The sequence below is a fragment of the Phacochoerus africanus genome, chromosome 4 (assembly GCF_016906955.1).
Source record: "Phacochoerus africanus isolate WHEZ1 chromosome 4, ROS_Pafr_v1, whole genome shotgun sequence".
Lineage (NCBI taxonomy): Eukaryota > Metazoa > Chordata > Mammalia > Artiodactyla > Suidae > Phacochoerus > Phacochoerus africanus.
The window spans coordinates 46388301-46403420 of NC_062547.1; the positions used below are offsets into that span (position 1 = coordinate 46388301).

Genomic DNA, 15120 nt, shown 5'->3' on the forward strand with positions numbered 1-15120 from the left:
TTGACTCTTTAAAACAAACTTGTGAAAGTAGCCATCATCTCAGCCTTACAGGTAATAGTGGTGTCAGTGATGTGATTTGCTGCCAATCCTACAGCTAGAAAGTAGCAGGAGGTGGGGCTTTAAGCAAACCATTCTGACTTAAGATCTGAAATTCTATTATGCCACGAACTTAAAACAAAGACACTCTCAATAGCTCTTATAAATTATATTTGACACGCTGTAGGAGCTAAATATGTCATAATAAAATTAGAGAGCTGGAAAGAATCTTTTAAGAGATCATGAAAAGGAAATTCATCATTTACAGCTAAAAGCCAAGAAAGAGATTGGCTCATCAGGAACTCTCATCTGGTTGTCCAGCTGGGCCCAGAATCTAGGTTTCCTCACGCCCCTGTGCTCTGTTTTTATTACTGAAAAAGTTTATATTTAATTTGTCTAGGTCTTTTCCTCTGGTTAGTTACCTCTTTCATTCACATGTTTCAGATTTTGAGACCTACAAAATAATTTTCCTTTCCACTCCTGTCTCCCAGCAACCCAGTTCTCTACACAGGTAATTGAACTTAATCAGTTTCTTGTGTATGTTTCCAGAGATAATTTATGTATATGAAGCAAATATATAAACTGTGTGTATTTATTTAGTGATGTATCATGTGGATTACTTCATATTAGTATGTGAAGTCATTCTTTTTTTTTTTAAATGGCTGCATTCATGTTGAATGAATGATTCATAATTTAACCATTCGTTTGCTGAAGGACGTTTCCAATTTTTATTTTTTTAATTTTTTTCTTTCTAGGGCCACACCTGTGGCATATGGAGGTTCCCAGACTAGGGGTCGAATTGGAGCTGCAGCTGTTGGCCCACACCACAGCCACAGCAATGCCAGATCCAAGCCACATTTGCAAACTATGCCATAGCTTGCTACAATACTGGATCCTTAACCCACCGAGAGAGGTCAGGGATCGAACCTGCATCCTCATGGATACTAGTTGGGTTCTTAACCTACTGAGCCACAATGAAAGCTCCCTGTTTCCAGTTTTAAAAATTAAAAACAATTCAATAGTGATTGACATTGCACATATCATTTCTTTTATGAACAAATGTATCAGTAGGATAAATTTCTAGAACTAAAATTGCTAGATCAAAGTTTATGTTTTTAGAAAAATATTGCCATACTTAGACCTTTATTCTTTTTTTAAAAAATAAATTTTGGGAGTTCCCATCATGGCTCTAGTGGAAATGAATCTAACTAGTAACCATGAGGATGTAGGTTCAATCCTTGGCCTCGCTTAGCGGGTTAAGGATCTGGCATTGCCATTAGCTGTGGTGTAGGTCTGGTGGCTAGATGTGGTTTGGATCTGGTGTTGCTCTGCTTGTGGCGTAGGCCGGTAGCTGTAGCTCTTGATTCAACCCCTAGCCTGGGAACCAGTGCTGCTGGTGTGGCCCTAAAAAGACCAAAAATAAATAAATAAATAAATAAATTTTCTTGAAGTGTAGTTGACTTACAAGGTTGTATTAGTTTCAGGTGTACAGCAAAGTAGATCAGTTATACATACACATATATCCATTTCTTTTCCCATACAGCTTATTACACAGTACTGAGTAGATTACTCTGTGCTGTACAGTAGGTCCTTGTTATCTATTTTATGCATATAGTAGTGTGTATATGTTAATCCCAGTCTACTAATTTACTGCCCCTCCCATGTCCCCTTTGTTAATCATAAGTTTGGTTAGAAAATCTTTGTTTCTGTTTTGTAAGTTTTTTTTGTATTATTTTTATTCCACATGCTGTTGATCTCATAATATGTCTCTGTCTGACTTCACTTGGTATGATAATTTCTAGGTCCATCCGTGTTGCAGATGGCATTATTTCATTTTTATGACTGAGTAATAGTCCATTTTTGTGTGTGTGTATGTGTATGCACACATCGTTGATCCTCTGTTGATGGACATTTAGGTTGCTTCCATGTTTTAGCTATTGTAAATACTGCTGCAGCTCACATTAGGGTGCATGTATCTTTTCAAATTAGGGTTTTCTCCAGATATATGCCCAGGAGTGGGATTATTGCATCATATGGTATTTCTGTATTTGATTTTTTTTTAAGGAACCCCTGTACTGTTCTCCATAGTGGTTGCATCAGCTTATATTTCCACCAATAGTGTAAGAGGGTTCCCTTTTCTCCACACCCTCTCCATTTATTATTTGTAGACTTTTTGGTGATGGCCATTCTGATTGGTGTGAGGTGGTACCTCATTGTAGTTTTGATTTCATTTCTTTAATAATTAGTGATGTTGAGCATCTTTTCATGTGCTTCTTGGCCATCTGTCTTCTTTGGGGAAATGTCTGTTTAGATCTTCTGACCACTTTTTAATTGGGTTTTTTGTTTTTTTGTTTTTTTGTTTTAAAGCTGTGTATGTGATGTTTGTATATTTTGGAGATTAATCCCCTGTCAGTCATTTTGTGAAGATTTTCTCCCATTCTTTGAGTTGTCTGTTCATTTCGTTTATAGTTTCCTTTGCTGTCCAAAACTTTTAAGCTTAATTTGGTCCTATTTGTTGATTTTTGTTTTCATTACTCTAGGAGGTGGATCAAGAAAGACATTAGCTACGATTTATGTCAAAGAGTGCTCTGCCTATGTTTTCCTGTAAGAGTTTTATAATATCTGGTCTTAGATTTAGGTTTTTAATCCATTTTGAATTTATTTTTATGTATGGTATTAGAGAGTGTTCTAATTTCATTCTTTGACATGTAGCTGTTCAGTCTTCCCAGCACCACTTACTGGAGAGGCTGTCTTTTCTCCATTGTGTATTCTTGCCTCCTTTGATTAATTAACCATAGCTGTGTGGGTTTATTTTGGGGCTTTCTATGCTGTTCCACTGATCTGTATTTCTGTTTTGTGTGTGTGTGTGTGTGTGTGTGTGTGTGTGTGTGTGTGTGTGTGCTAGTACCATACTGTTTTGATGACTGTAGTTTTGTACTGAAGTCTGAAGTTAGACCTTTATTCTTAATGTATAAATGGAATGTTTTCATTTTAAATGAAACTGTTTTGACTGTCTTTTCTATTTGGCAGTTGGAGTTTATAATTAGAAATAATGTATTTTAGGAGTAATAGGATTTCTTTTTTAAACTGGTACATACTGTGTGCTTTGATGTTAATATCACAGGTTAAAGAAGGTTGTGATGGAAGCAGTATTGCTTTGGAGTCAGACCTGGATTTGGATCTCAGTTATACCAACCCACTGACTTTATGACTTTTGGTAGGTCACTTGACTGCTGACCTTCAGTGATTTTACTGAAATGGGAATTATGACACCAGCCATATAGAGCTGTTGTCTAGAACTCCTGCCTTTCATTGGTTCTAACTCACACATGTTTTTTTTTTTAATATACATATTTTTTTATTTTCCCACTGTACAGCAAGGGGGTCAGGTTATCCTTACATGTATACATTGCAATTACATTTTTTCCCCCACCCTTTCTTCTGTGCAACATGAGTATCTAGACAAAGTTCTCAATGCTATTCAGCAGGATCTCCTTGTAAATCTATTCTAAGTTGTGTCTGATAAGCCCAAGCTCCCGATCCCTCCCACTCCCTCCCCCTCCCATCAGGCAGCCACAAGTCTCTTCTCCAAGTCCATGATTTTCTTTTCTGAGGAGATGTTCATTTGTGCTGGATATTAGATTCCAGTTATAAGTGATATCATATGGTATTTGTCTTTGTCTTTCTGGCTCATTTCACTCAGGATGAGATTCTCTAGTTCCATCCATGTTGCTGCAAATGGCATTATGTCATTCTTTTTTATGGCTGAGTAGTATTCCATTGTGTATATATACCACATCTTCCGAATCCAATCCTCTGTCGATGGACATTTGGGTTGTTTCCATGTCCTGGCTATTGTGAATAGTACTGCAATGAACATGCGGGTGCACGTGTCTCTTTTAAGTAGAGTTTTGTCCGGATAGATGCCCAAGAGTGGGATTGCGGGGTCATATGGAAGGTCTATGTATAGATTTCTAAGGTATCTCCAAACTGTTCTCCATAGTGGCTGTACCAGTTGACATTCCCACCAACAGTGCAGGAGGGTTCCCTTTTCTCCACACCCCCTCCAGCACTTGTTATTTGTGGACTTATTAATGATGGCCATTCTGACTGGTGTGAGGTGGTATCTCATGGTAGTTTTGATTTGCATTTCTCTTATAATCAGCGATGTTGAGCATTTTTTCATGTGTTTGCTGGCCATCTGTATATCTTCTTTGGAGAAATGTCTGTTCAGATCTTTTGCCCATTTTTCCATTGGGTTGTTGGCTTTTTTGCTGCTGGGTTGTATAAGTTGTTTATATATTCTAGAGATTAAGCCCTTGTCAGTTGCATCATTTGAAACTGTTTTCTCCCATTCTGTAAGTTGTCTTTTTGGTTTCTTTTGGGTTTCCTTTGCTGTGCAAAAGCTTTTCAGTTTGATGAGGTCCCATGGGTTTATTTTTGCTCTAATTTCTATTGCTTTGGGAGACTGACCTGAGAAAATATTCATGATGTTGATGTCAGAGAGTGTTTTGCCTATGTTTCCTTCTAGGAGTTTGATGGTGTCCTGTCGTATATTTAAGTCTTTCAGCCATTTGGAGTTTATTTTTGTGCATGGTGTGAGGGTGTGTTCTAGTTTCATTGCTTTGCATGCAGCTGTCCAGGTTTCCCAGCAATGCTTGCTGAATAGACTTTCTTTTTCCCATTTGATGTTCTGGCCTCCCTTGTCAAAGATTAATTGACCATAGGTGTCAGGGTTTATTTCCGGGTTCTCTCTTCTGTTCCATTGGTCTGTCTGTTTTGATACCAATACCACAGTGTTTTGATGACTGTGGCGTTGTAGTATTTCTTGAAGTCTGGGAGAGTGATGCCTCCTGCTTGGTTTTTGTTTCTCAGGATTGCTTTGGTGATTCTGGGTCTTTTGTGGTTCCATATAAATGTTTGGATTGTTTGTTCTAGTTCTGTGAAAAATGTCCTGGGTAATTTGATAGGGATTGCATTGAATCTGTAGATTGCTTTGGGTAGTATGGCCATTTTTACAATATTGATTTTCCCAATCCAGGAACATGGAATATCTTTCCATTTCTTTACGTCGTCTTTGATTTCTTTGATTAAAGTTTTATGGTTCTCGGCATATAGGTCCTTTACCTCCTTGGTCAGGTGTATTCCGAGGTATTTGATTTTGTGAGGTGCAATTTTAAAAGGTATTGTATTTTTGTATTCCTTTTCTTTTTTTTTTTTGTCTTTTTGTGTTTTTTGTTGTTGTTGTTGTTGCTATTTCTTGGGCCGCTCCCGCGGCATATGGAGGTTCCCAGGCTAGGGGTTGAATCGGAGCTGTAGCCACCGGCCTACGCCAGAGCCACAGCAACACGGGATCCGAGCCGCGTCTGCAACCTACACCACAGCTCACGGCAATGCCGGATCGTCAACCCACTGAGCAAGGGCAGGGACCGAACCCGCAACCTCATGGTTCCTAGTCGGATTCGTTAACCACTGCGCCACGACGGGAACTCCTGTATTCCTTTTCTAATATTTCATTGCTGGTATACAGAAATGCAACTGACTTCTGAATGTTAATCTTATATCCTGCTACTTCGCTGAATTTATTAATCAGTTCAAGTAGTTTTGGGGTTGAGTCCTTAGGGTTTTCAATGTATAGTATCATGTCATCTGCATACAGTGACAGTTTTATCTCTTCTCTTCCTATATGAATGCCTTTTATTTCTTTGGTTTGTCTAATTGCTGTGGCTAGGACTTCCAAAACGATGTTGACGAGCAGTGGTGAGAGTGGGCATCCCTGTCTTGTTCCAGATTTGAGTGAGAAGGCTTTCAGTTTTTCCCCATTGAGTATTATATTTGCTGTGGGTTTGTCATAAATGGCTTTGATTATATTCAGGAATGTTCCCGCTATACCCACTTTGGCGAGGGTCTTGATTATGAATGGATGTTGGACTTTGTCAAATGCTTTTTCTGCATCTATTGAGATGATCATATGATTTTTGACTTTTTTTTGTTAATGTGGTGTATGATGCTGATTGATTTGCGTATGTTGAACCATCCTTGTGAACCTGGGATGAACCCTACCTGGTCATGGTGTATAATTTTTTTGGTATGTTGTTGGATTTGGTTGGCTAAGGTTTTGTTGAGAATTTTTGCATCTATATTCATCAATGATATTGGGCGATAGTTTTCTTTTTTGGTGGTGTATCTGTCTGGTTTTGGAATGAGGGTGATGGTGGCATCATAGAATGTCTTTGGGAGTATTCCTTCTTCTTCAACCTTTTGAAAGAGTTTAAGGAGGATGGGCACCAATTCCTCTTTATATGTTTGATAAAATTCACCTGTGAAGCCATCTGGTCCTGGACTTTTATTTGTAGGGAGTGATTTTATGACCTCTTCAATTTCATTTCTAGTGATCGGTCTGTTCATTTGGTCTGTTTCTACTTGATTCAGTTTTGGCAGTCACACATGTTTTTTTCTCAACATTTTAATATTTGAAATTGAGATGCTTCATAATCAAAGACATACCAAAGTTGTTTTGGCAGTTTTTTCATTCATGGCATGTACAATAATGATGGTCTTAGAACTGACTGCATCTTAGATATGCTAAAGTAGGGTGATTCTAAATTCTGGCACAAGTGATCTGTGCTAGGGTATGGTATAGGCAGAGAAAGTTCAGTGTGACAGGGAAAATTCAGAGTTGGCGTGGGTGTGTATGGGTGTTAAGGGAGTGGGTATAGCTGTGGAAGTTTTGTTCTAGGCAAGCAGTCAGCACAGCAGATCCACCACATAGTGGGGATGATACAGTGCAACTGATTGATGAAACACAAGAGCAGGTATTACGCGCAGATATAAGTCTATGGAAGTTGAAATTACGGTAAATCGTTGGTGGTAACAGGACTTTAGCCCAGGGTTGAGATTTAGAAACTGTGTATTCATTTTTGGTAGGAAGAGTTTATAATGGACTTATTGGAGAAAATATTTGCAAATTATGTATCTCATAAAGGATTTGCATCCAGAATATATAAAGAACTCTTAAACTCAACAATAAAATGACAGCCCAGTTTTAAAATGGGCAAAGATTTAACAGACATTTCTTCAAAGAAGACATACACATGGTTAGTAAGTATGTAGAAAGATGCTCAACATTCCACAGGGAAATGCCAGTCAAAATTGCAAAGAGATAACTATACTAGGATGGCTAGAATCAAAAAGACAGATGTCCAGTAACAAGTGTTGGTATGGATATTGAGAATTGAGAGTCCTTGAACACTGCTGATGGGAATGTAAAATGGAACAACCACTTTGGGAAACACTTTGGCAGTTCCTTAAAAAGTTAAACATGGAGTTACTATATGATCCAGCAACTCTACTACTAGCTATATACCCAAGAAAAACAAAAAAGTATGTTCACACAAAAGATTGTACATGAATGGCCATGGCAGCATTGTTTGTAGTAGCCAAAATGTGAAAACAGCCCAAATCTCCATTACCCAGTGGATGTATAAATATAGTATGGTATATCCATATGATGGCATGTCATGGGAGGAATAGAAAATGAAGTACTGATACATGCTACAACATGGATGAATATTGAAAATATGATGCTAAGTAGCCAGACACAAAAGACCACATGTTGTATGATTCCATTTGCATGAAATGTCCTGAACAGGCAAGCCTATGGAGACAGAAAGTAGACTAGTGGTTTAGTGGCCCTAGGGATGAGAGGGGATGGGGGAAATGGGAAATCGTTGCTAATAGTTGTGGGATTACTTTTGGGGGTGGTTTAAGTGTTCTAGAATTAGGTACATAGTGATGACAGCTACATAACCTTGTGAATTAATAAACACTAATGAATAGTATGCTTTAAATGGGTGACTTTTATGGTATGTGACTTATATCCCAATAATGCTCTTAGAAGACGAACAAAAAATGAGGACCTGGTTCTAGGAAGGGTCTGGATTACTTACTTAGCAGATTATCATTATAAGAAAAGAATTCTGGAGTTCCTGATGTGGCACAGTGGTTTAAGAATCCTACTACAGTGGCTTGGGTCACTGCGGAGGTATGGGTCACTGACCCGGAGCAGTGGGTTAAAGGATCCAGCATTGCTGCAGCTGTGGCTGGGATTCAGTCCCTGACAGAGCATATGCTGTGGGTGTGGCCGTAAAAAGAAAGAAAGAAAGAAAAATGCTGTAAGTGAATCACACAATTTAAAAAGAAAAGAGTTCAGAGTAGAAGAAGTGCAGTTTTGAGAGCTGAAACACATGTCGATTGGTAAAGTCTGTTAAAAAGACAGGAGAAATGGTGATATTGGGGTTTGGGAATAAAACAGAAGGAGTTGTCAGCATTGTAGTATTCTGCCAAGGTCAGAATAAAAAAGCTAACTGCTGAGACTCTGAATGTGGACCTTGTAACATTTGAAAATGCTTCTTGCCTAAAGTTGACATTGACTCTGAGGTCTGTGTGGTAGGGCTGAGCCAGCAGAGAGGACCTAGGGAACACCAGTGTGAGGAGGACCCTGATATGGAGAGGAAGGATGCAGACATAGGACCCAAGTTAAGCGTGGACAGTTTCATGCCCCTAGAGGTTAAGTGACATAATGCCACAGAGGCCAGCATTATGTTGTTGAGCGTGGTCCACATGAGGTAGGAGGTAAGGTTATAGCTGTGGGGATAGAAGGATGGGGTGGGGATGGAAACTCCCTAGAAGTGCAAAGTTCAGTCCAGGAAGAACCAGAAGACACAAGAAAGACTTGTGCCTTGGTATGAAAACAGGAATGTCTGGGATTTACTCTGATTTCCTATGAGGATGGTGTGAGATACATATAATATACAGTTAGGCTTGTATGGCCCTCTCTGTTTACCTGTTAATCTGTCTTGGGCAGTAATCATTGTGCTTTAAAAATTTTTTCTTAGTTCTTATCCTTAGAACTTCTGAAGCTTTTCCTTTTGGACCAGTGGTGCAGATATTACTAAAGTTTTATTTTGGTTTAGAATTTTGCTTCTGAAAAGGTCAAGCATGGCTTGCAGGGTTGGGGTGAGCTGTCTCATAATGTAGTGTGCTCTTATTTGAACTGATAATTCTGTCTTCTATCTGAGTGAGAGCTAGCTTTCCTGAGAGAATTACAAGTTTTAATTTGAGAGTAGAAGAAACAGTGGGGAGAGAGGAAAGAGGCTTTGTACCTAGATTGTTTTCAGAAGGAGACTAAAGCTAGGGTATGAGTGTAGTGGTAGTAGGGGGTTGGGGTAAAAGAGGAGGCTGCGGTGCAAGGGGTGCCCCAAGACAGGCTTTTCCCCTCTTTATAAGTGTAGCTTTGGGCTGGCTCTCTATTCTGGGAAGGGAAACAAAATTCTCTTCTCATTCTTCTTGGGCCAGATGACTCTGCTTAGGAGGTTAGAACTCAGTGTCAGTAATGGCTCAGGAGCATATTTCAGTGGTAGCTTTTGTGTCCTGGTCTCTGGACCTAAACACAGATTAGAATTCCCTGGGGAAATGAGCTTCTAATAACTGACTTAGAAACAAACTTTTTTAATAGAACCATATTGTAAGTTGACTTTGTATCGTACTTTTTCTTATTGCATACCAGGCCCATTGATTTGCAACCAGATACTTTGCTTGAGGTGTGTATGTCATCACTGAGATTGCACAGAAGTCATGTGAAAGGCACATGGTGGCTTTAGACAGTCTGAGACAATCAGCAACATTGACTGAAGGCCTAACTTTTGTTAAAAAGAAACTAAAGGGATTACTGGATTTAGGGTTGCTTTCATTATTCTGTTAGAGTTCTGGAGGATAAATTATGGAGATCTCTCTAATTATACATGTCAGATTAAATGAAGTACTAATTTCAGTCAGGAAAAAATAGGTACTTGAATAAAGGAATATCAAGCATATTGGAAACATTTGACATCAAAATAAGGGAGGGTGTTGTAGGGAACAAAGGTTCTCTGTGACTTGACAGCTGCTGTTAAAAAGTGACACCAGGAAGAGCCCGGCTCTGGCTCACAGCTGCCTGAAGTTGCTGTAGTTTTCTCTAGTGTTACCAGAGGAATTCGCACTGCTCCTGTTTTAGCAAATAGAGGCCACCGATGGCTAATCAGGTCCTCATTGTACTCTGGGAAATCAATTCCTAAGTCCCCATTACAAGCTTCATAATTCTGGGTTTCCCAACAGCAAATATTTTGAGGCTCTAACTATGTATGTGCAAGGTTTCTGTTTGTTAGTGGGTCTTGAGTGGAATGAGGTGAAGAAAGCTCAGGATTCAAAAGGATCTCATATCCTCTTCCCTTAATCGGACCCTTCCTGAAGTACTTAATGTGCTGGCTCCAGATTAAAAAAAATAATAATAATTTTGGGAGTTCCTGTTGTGGTTCAGCGGTAACGAACCCAACTGGTATCCGTGAGGATGTGGGTTTGATCCCTGGCCTCCTTCAGTGGGCTAAGGATCTGGTGCTGGCTGTGAGCTGTGGTGTAGGTTGCAGATGTGGCTCAGATCATGCGTTGCTGTGGTATATGTAGGCTGGCGGCTGTAGCTCTGTTTCGAGCCTTAGCTTGGGAACTTAGACGTGCTGCAGGTGTGGCCCTAAAAAGTCTCTCTCTCTATATGTATATGCAAAAGTAGGTTAGTGTAATATACACTCATCACATTACCCAGATTCAGTAGTTACCAAGGTTTTCCCACACCGTTTAATATGTTTCCTTCTGCTCTTTCCCTTTCCTCTCCTCTCTCTGCTGCTCATGTGTTTAGAGGACTCCTGATGAGAATCTCACTGTGCTCAGAAATGCCCTGTCATTTGTTTATAACTCCCAGGGGCACCTTGGGTCTAGCCTCCTGTCCTTTTTATATGCAAGCCTAGTGGACTTTAACCAGTGAGCTGGATTTGCTGAGTTTCCCAGAATCTCCAGTAAATTACCCTGCCAGAGTGTGGACCAGGCACCGCTTTGTGGCAGTGCTTGGGAACTGCACTTTCACCAGCAGCTTGGTGTCCGGAGACAGTGCCTTGTCATTCCTGCCCACTAAATGCAGAAGTTGCGTCAGCTCAGTCGCTTTCCTCCCTGGACCCCTCCTTATCTTCCTTAAGGCAGCTTCTTTGAATGGGAAGAGAAGGAAATGGCAATTCTCTTAAGCCAGGTGGAGCTCCTGTTGTGCAACCTAGTGGCATATATGTGGGACTGACATTCCCAGCTATCACTATTGTGTTATTAAGGACTTTGGACAGCTTTACTCAGACCAGATTTTATCAAGGAAATAGATCTCCCTATCTGCATGGGAGAGATTTTCTAATCTTAAACATTTCTCTATAACTCCCAACAACCTTAAAAGGACTTAGGTCCTTTTGCCTGTCTTTCCACCTGGAAGACATCTCAGCTTTTGAAAGGGGGCATTTCCTTTCTGGCTGAGATCCTTTTCCATTATGCTTTCCTGTGACTTCAAGAAAGCACATTACTTTCTCCACCCCAACCCTCATTCCCACTTTCCTTAGACTGAACTCTAGTTCACTGTCCTTTCCTGCCCTTGCCTTGAGCTGCTGCTGTCTTCTGCAGTGGAATACTGTCCTTGTTTCCCCCCCCCCCCCGCCTTGCTTTATGTTTATAAGTGAAAGTACACACAGTTCCTATGTAGGACTGCAGTATTAACTGCTTAAATTTTGTTGCGTTCTGAACAAGCATGGTATTGGAATTTCATGCTCTCTCTGTTCTTTGGTATGATTAATATTCCCCCCATTTCCCTTGCCCCAAATTATAGCACAATTACTAGATGTTGTATAAAAAGCAATGGGTTTTGTAAAAGTAGGGACCTTGTCCCTCTGGTGCCTCATGAGTGATTGTTAAACAAAAGAATGAAACCAAGAGAATGAGCAGTCAGCTGAAGGGTTTCAGGTAGTGAAAAATAGGACTGAGTGGGGAACACAGTCACCCTGGAGGGCCCTGCCCAAACTGGAGGGTTTTGCAAACTATGTAAAGAAAGGGATGCAGCCGCTAAGCAACTGGGAACCATTTACGTGTTTTATAGAGAGAGGTATAATTTGTATACGTACAAAGAAGTGCACACATCTTAAATGTACAGCTTGATGAGTTTTTACATATGTATATACTGTGTTATTACTGCTCAGACCCAGAAGATATTTCCAGGTCCCGATGAAGAACTTTTATCTTGATTCACATTTTGGATACCAAGTCCAAGGTTGATCAGTGGTATGACTAGGATTGGAATTACAGTAGGTGTTCCTGGCATTAGCAAATCTTTTTTTTTTTTGTCTTTTTGTCTTTTCTAGGGCCGCACCTTCGGCATATGGAGGTTCCCAGGCTAGGGGTCTAATCGGAACTGTAGCCACCGGCCTACGCCAGAGCCACAGCAACGTGGGATCCGGTTCCTAGTCTGATTCGTTAACCGCTGAGCCACGACAGGAACTCCAGCAAATCTTTTTACTTGAATAAAAATGCTAGTTCATACCATCTAACAGCATGGCAAAAACAATACACTGGTTAATATGGTTAACATTTATTAGTCATCAACATGTCTTGGCACTTTATATTCATTACTTTATTTGTTCCGTGAGGTTTTGTTACTGTCCTGTTTTACAGGTGCTGAAGGTTAGAGAGTTGAAGTAATTTCCCTCAAGTCCATCACTAAAAAGGAGCAGTTAGAAGTAAATCCAGGACTGTTCGTCACCAGAGATTGATCTTGTTGGTGATCTGCTGCCTCTAGTATCTGAGACCCGAGTTTAAGTAGCAAAAATGTTATTTCTTTGTGGTAGGAGGTGACAGTTTTATCTTTGTTACCTGCACACAATGAATTTTTTTTTTAAGGCATATTATGACCTGTAGCTTATTAGAATTATGAGAGGGAAAGGGATCTTTGACTCTGTGACAGGCCCTGGAGTGATGTTTGTTAAGGTTTTTGTGAGGAAAGATGATGCTTTCCATCGGGATGGCTCTTTATTTTATTTTATTTTTTGTCTTTTTGCCTCTTCTAGGGCTGCACACGAGGCATATGGAGGTTCCCAGGCTAGAGGTCTAATCGGAGCTGTAGCCGCCGGCCTACATCAGAGCCATAGCAACGCGGGGATCCAAGCCGCGTCTTTGAGCTACACCACAGCTCACGGTAACGCTGGATCCTTAACCCACTGACCAAGGTCAGGGATCGAACCTGCAACCTCATGGTTCCTAGTCAGATTCGTTAACCACTGCGCCACGACGGGAACTCCCAGGATGGCTCTTTAAAATCTACATGTAGCAAGGTTTCTTCAAATTTCGAAAATAGGACACAACAAAGGTGAAATGTGGACCCAAATATCCAGAAATTTCAGCAATTAATTTGTCTCTAAAATTAATGAGTGGAATAAATGCATACCAGTGTTAGCGGAATGACAAAATTCTTATAACATTAAGGTTATATTTTAAAGGCTAAAACATCCAAAGAAACAAGAAACTTCCACAGTCACAAAAAGGTAAAACGGTTATTTTAATGGCTCTCAAATTTGCTTAAACCAGCAATCCTTTATATATGTTATTTTCTTAATTTGGTGTCACAGTGGAAAAAACCCCTTTGCATTGAAAGAATTCTAGCTATTTTGCATGAAAAGATGTATTTAATATTTGTCCATTGTGTTTTTAGACAAATTGTGAGAGACATTTTGGCACATTTAGCCATAAACTGGGAGTAGTTGATGAAATTTAGGTTTTACAAGATGGATGCATGGCAAGAAATATTACTTTGGAGAAATGCATTTCAGGAAGCTAATCTTTAAATAGCAAGCTTTATCCAGCTTGCTTGGTGAAAGACTGCTGTTTTATGTTGTTTAGAGTAGTGGGTACAAAGAATAATGTTGTCAGTTATATTTACTTTTGAAGAGGTGTGGGTGCCAAAGAGTCAGTTAAGGATTGTTTTGCTATCAGTTTATTTTTAAATGGGGATTGGGTGGTGATGGAGATGGCTTTCTACTCAAAGCTGCTCCTTTTGCTAAATTTTTAAAAATAAACTTTGTTTAATAAATCATACACTTAAATGAAACCATCAAAAGGAAAATAGGATTATGGGTACCAAATTCTGTGATAAAGTTAATCCAAACATATAAATAAAAAAAGAAAGTGTCTTTCAAAAATAAAACAAAATATGTAACGTCATGGTAGCAAGCAATCAGCATCGCCTCCTGCCCCCAAACCAGGAGTTTGTTTGCTGCCCTGTTCAGAGTGCTTACTTCTGAGTAGCTTTCTGAGGTTTGCACAAGTCCCTATGCAGGGGTTGTCACTTAAGAATGATGACGTGTCCCTGGAGCCAGCAGATCCAGCTGCCAGGAGCCCTTGTCTGAAAGAATGAACACCTTTGGCGCTGGTTCCTAGCATTAAGGTGCCCTCCTCCAAAGTCATCCTTCAGATTTTGCGTTGAGCTAGTGGCAAAATAGGCTTTGAGGAAGTCAGTCAAGAGGGAGAGAGCAGAGGAGATACGCAGAACAAAAGATGGGATGTCAGTGTCCTAGTTAGTGCTCTTCTGTGTGAGGGGGGAGATAAGTTGTCTTTCAGATTCTTGTTTCTATTTTCTTTTTAAAGCCTCTAAAGAAGATTGCAAAGTGTATATATAAACATCAAGTGGTTCGCTAAGACGCTTCCCTTCTTACTCTGCTACCATAACTATCCCCTGGTGATGAGTTCCTAAGATAAAAGTTTGGAGGCTTTGCCAACAGAAGAAGGAAGAGAAGATGAAAAGCTAACAGATATATCAGTTGAAAAATAAGTTTGAGATCCATGCAGATGAAAAAAAAAATCCTGAAAAATAAAATCCTTCTTGTTTCCTTAAGAAAATAAACAAGTCAGCTGAAAGGGAACTAAGACAAGGGCATGAGAAGAGGGGAGAGAAGATGAGGCATTGAATTGTCCAGACTTCACGTTCTGTCACTTGTCTCAAACTACATTGTTGTAGTTTGTAAGCACTGATGCCTGCCATGTGGTTGCAAATAGACCTGAATTATAGCTTACTGTGTTCTTCTAGTTTTTCTAGAACTTCAAGTCTAGAGTCTTAGGTGTATATAAATTAATTATTAAAAAAAAACCCTGCACTGGGTCCTTTATAGTCTTTTTGCATATTTCAGATATGAAAATTCA

General features: G+C 39.8%; 1 protein-coding gene across 2 annotated transcripts in view; it reads left to right on the forward strand.

The window, feature by feature from the left end:
• Window positions 1–15120, forward strand: part of RRAS2 (RAS related 2) — a 72235-nt gene that overhangs the window by 39999 nt on the left and 17116 nt on the right. The gene's annotated exons all lie outside the window — the stretch shown is intronic.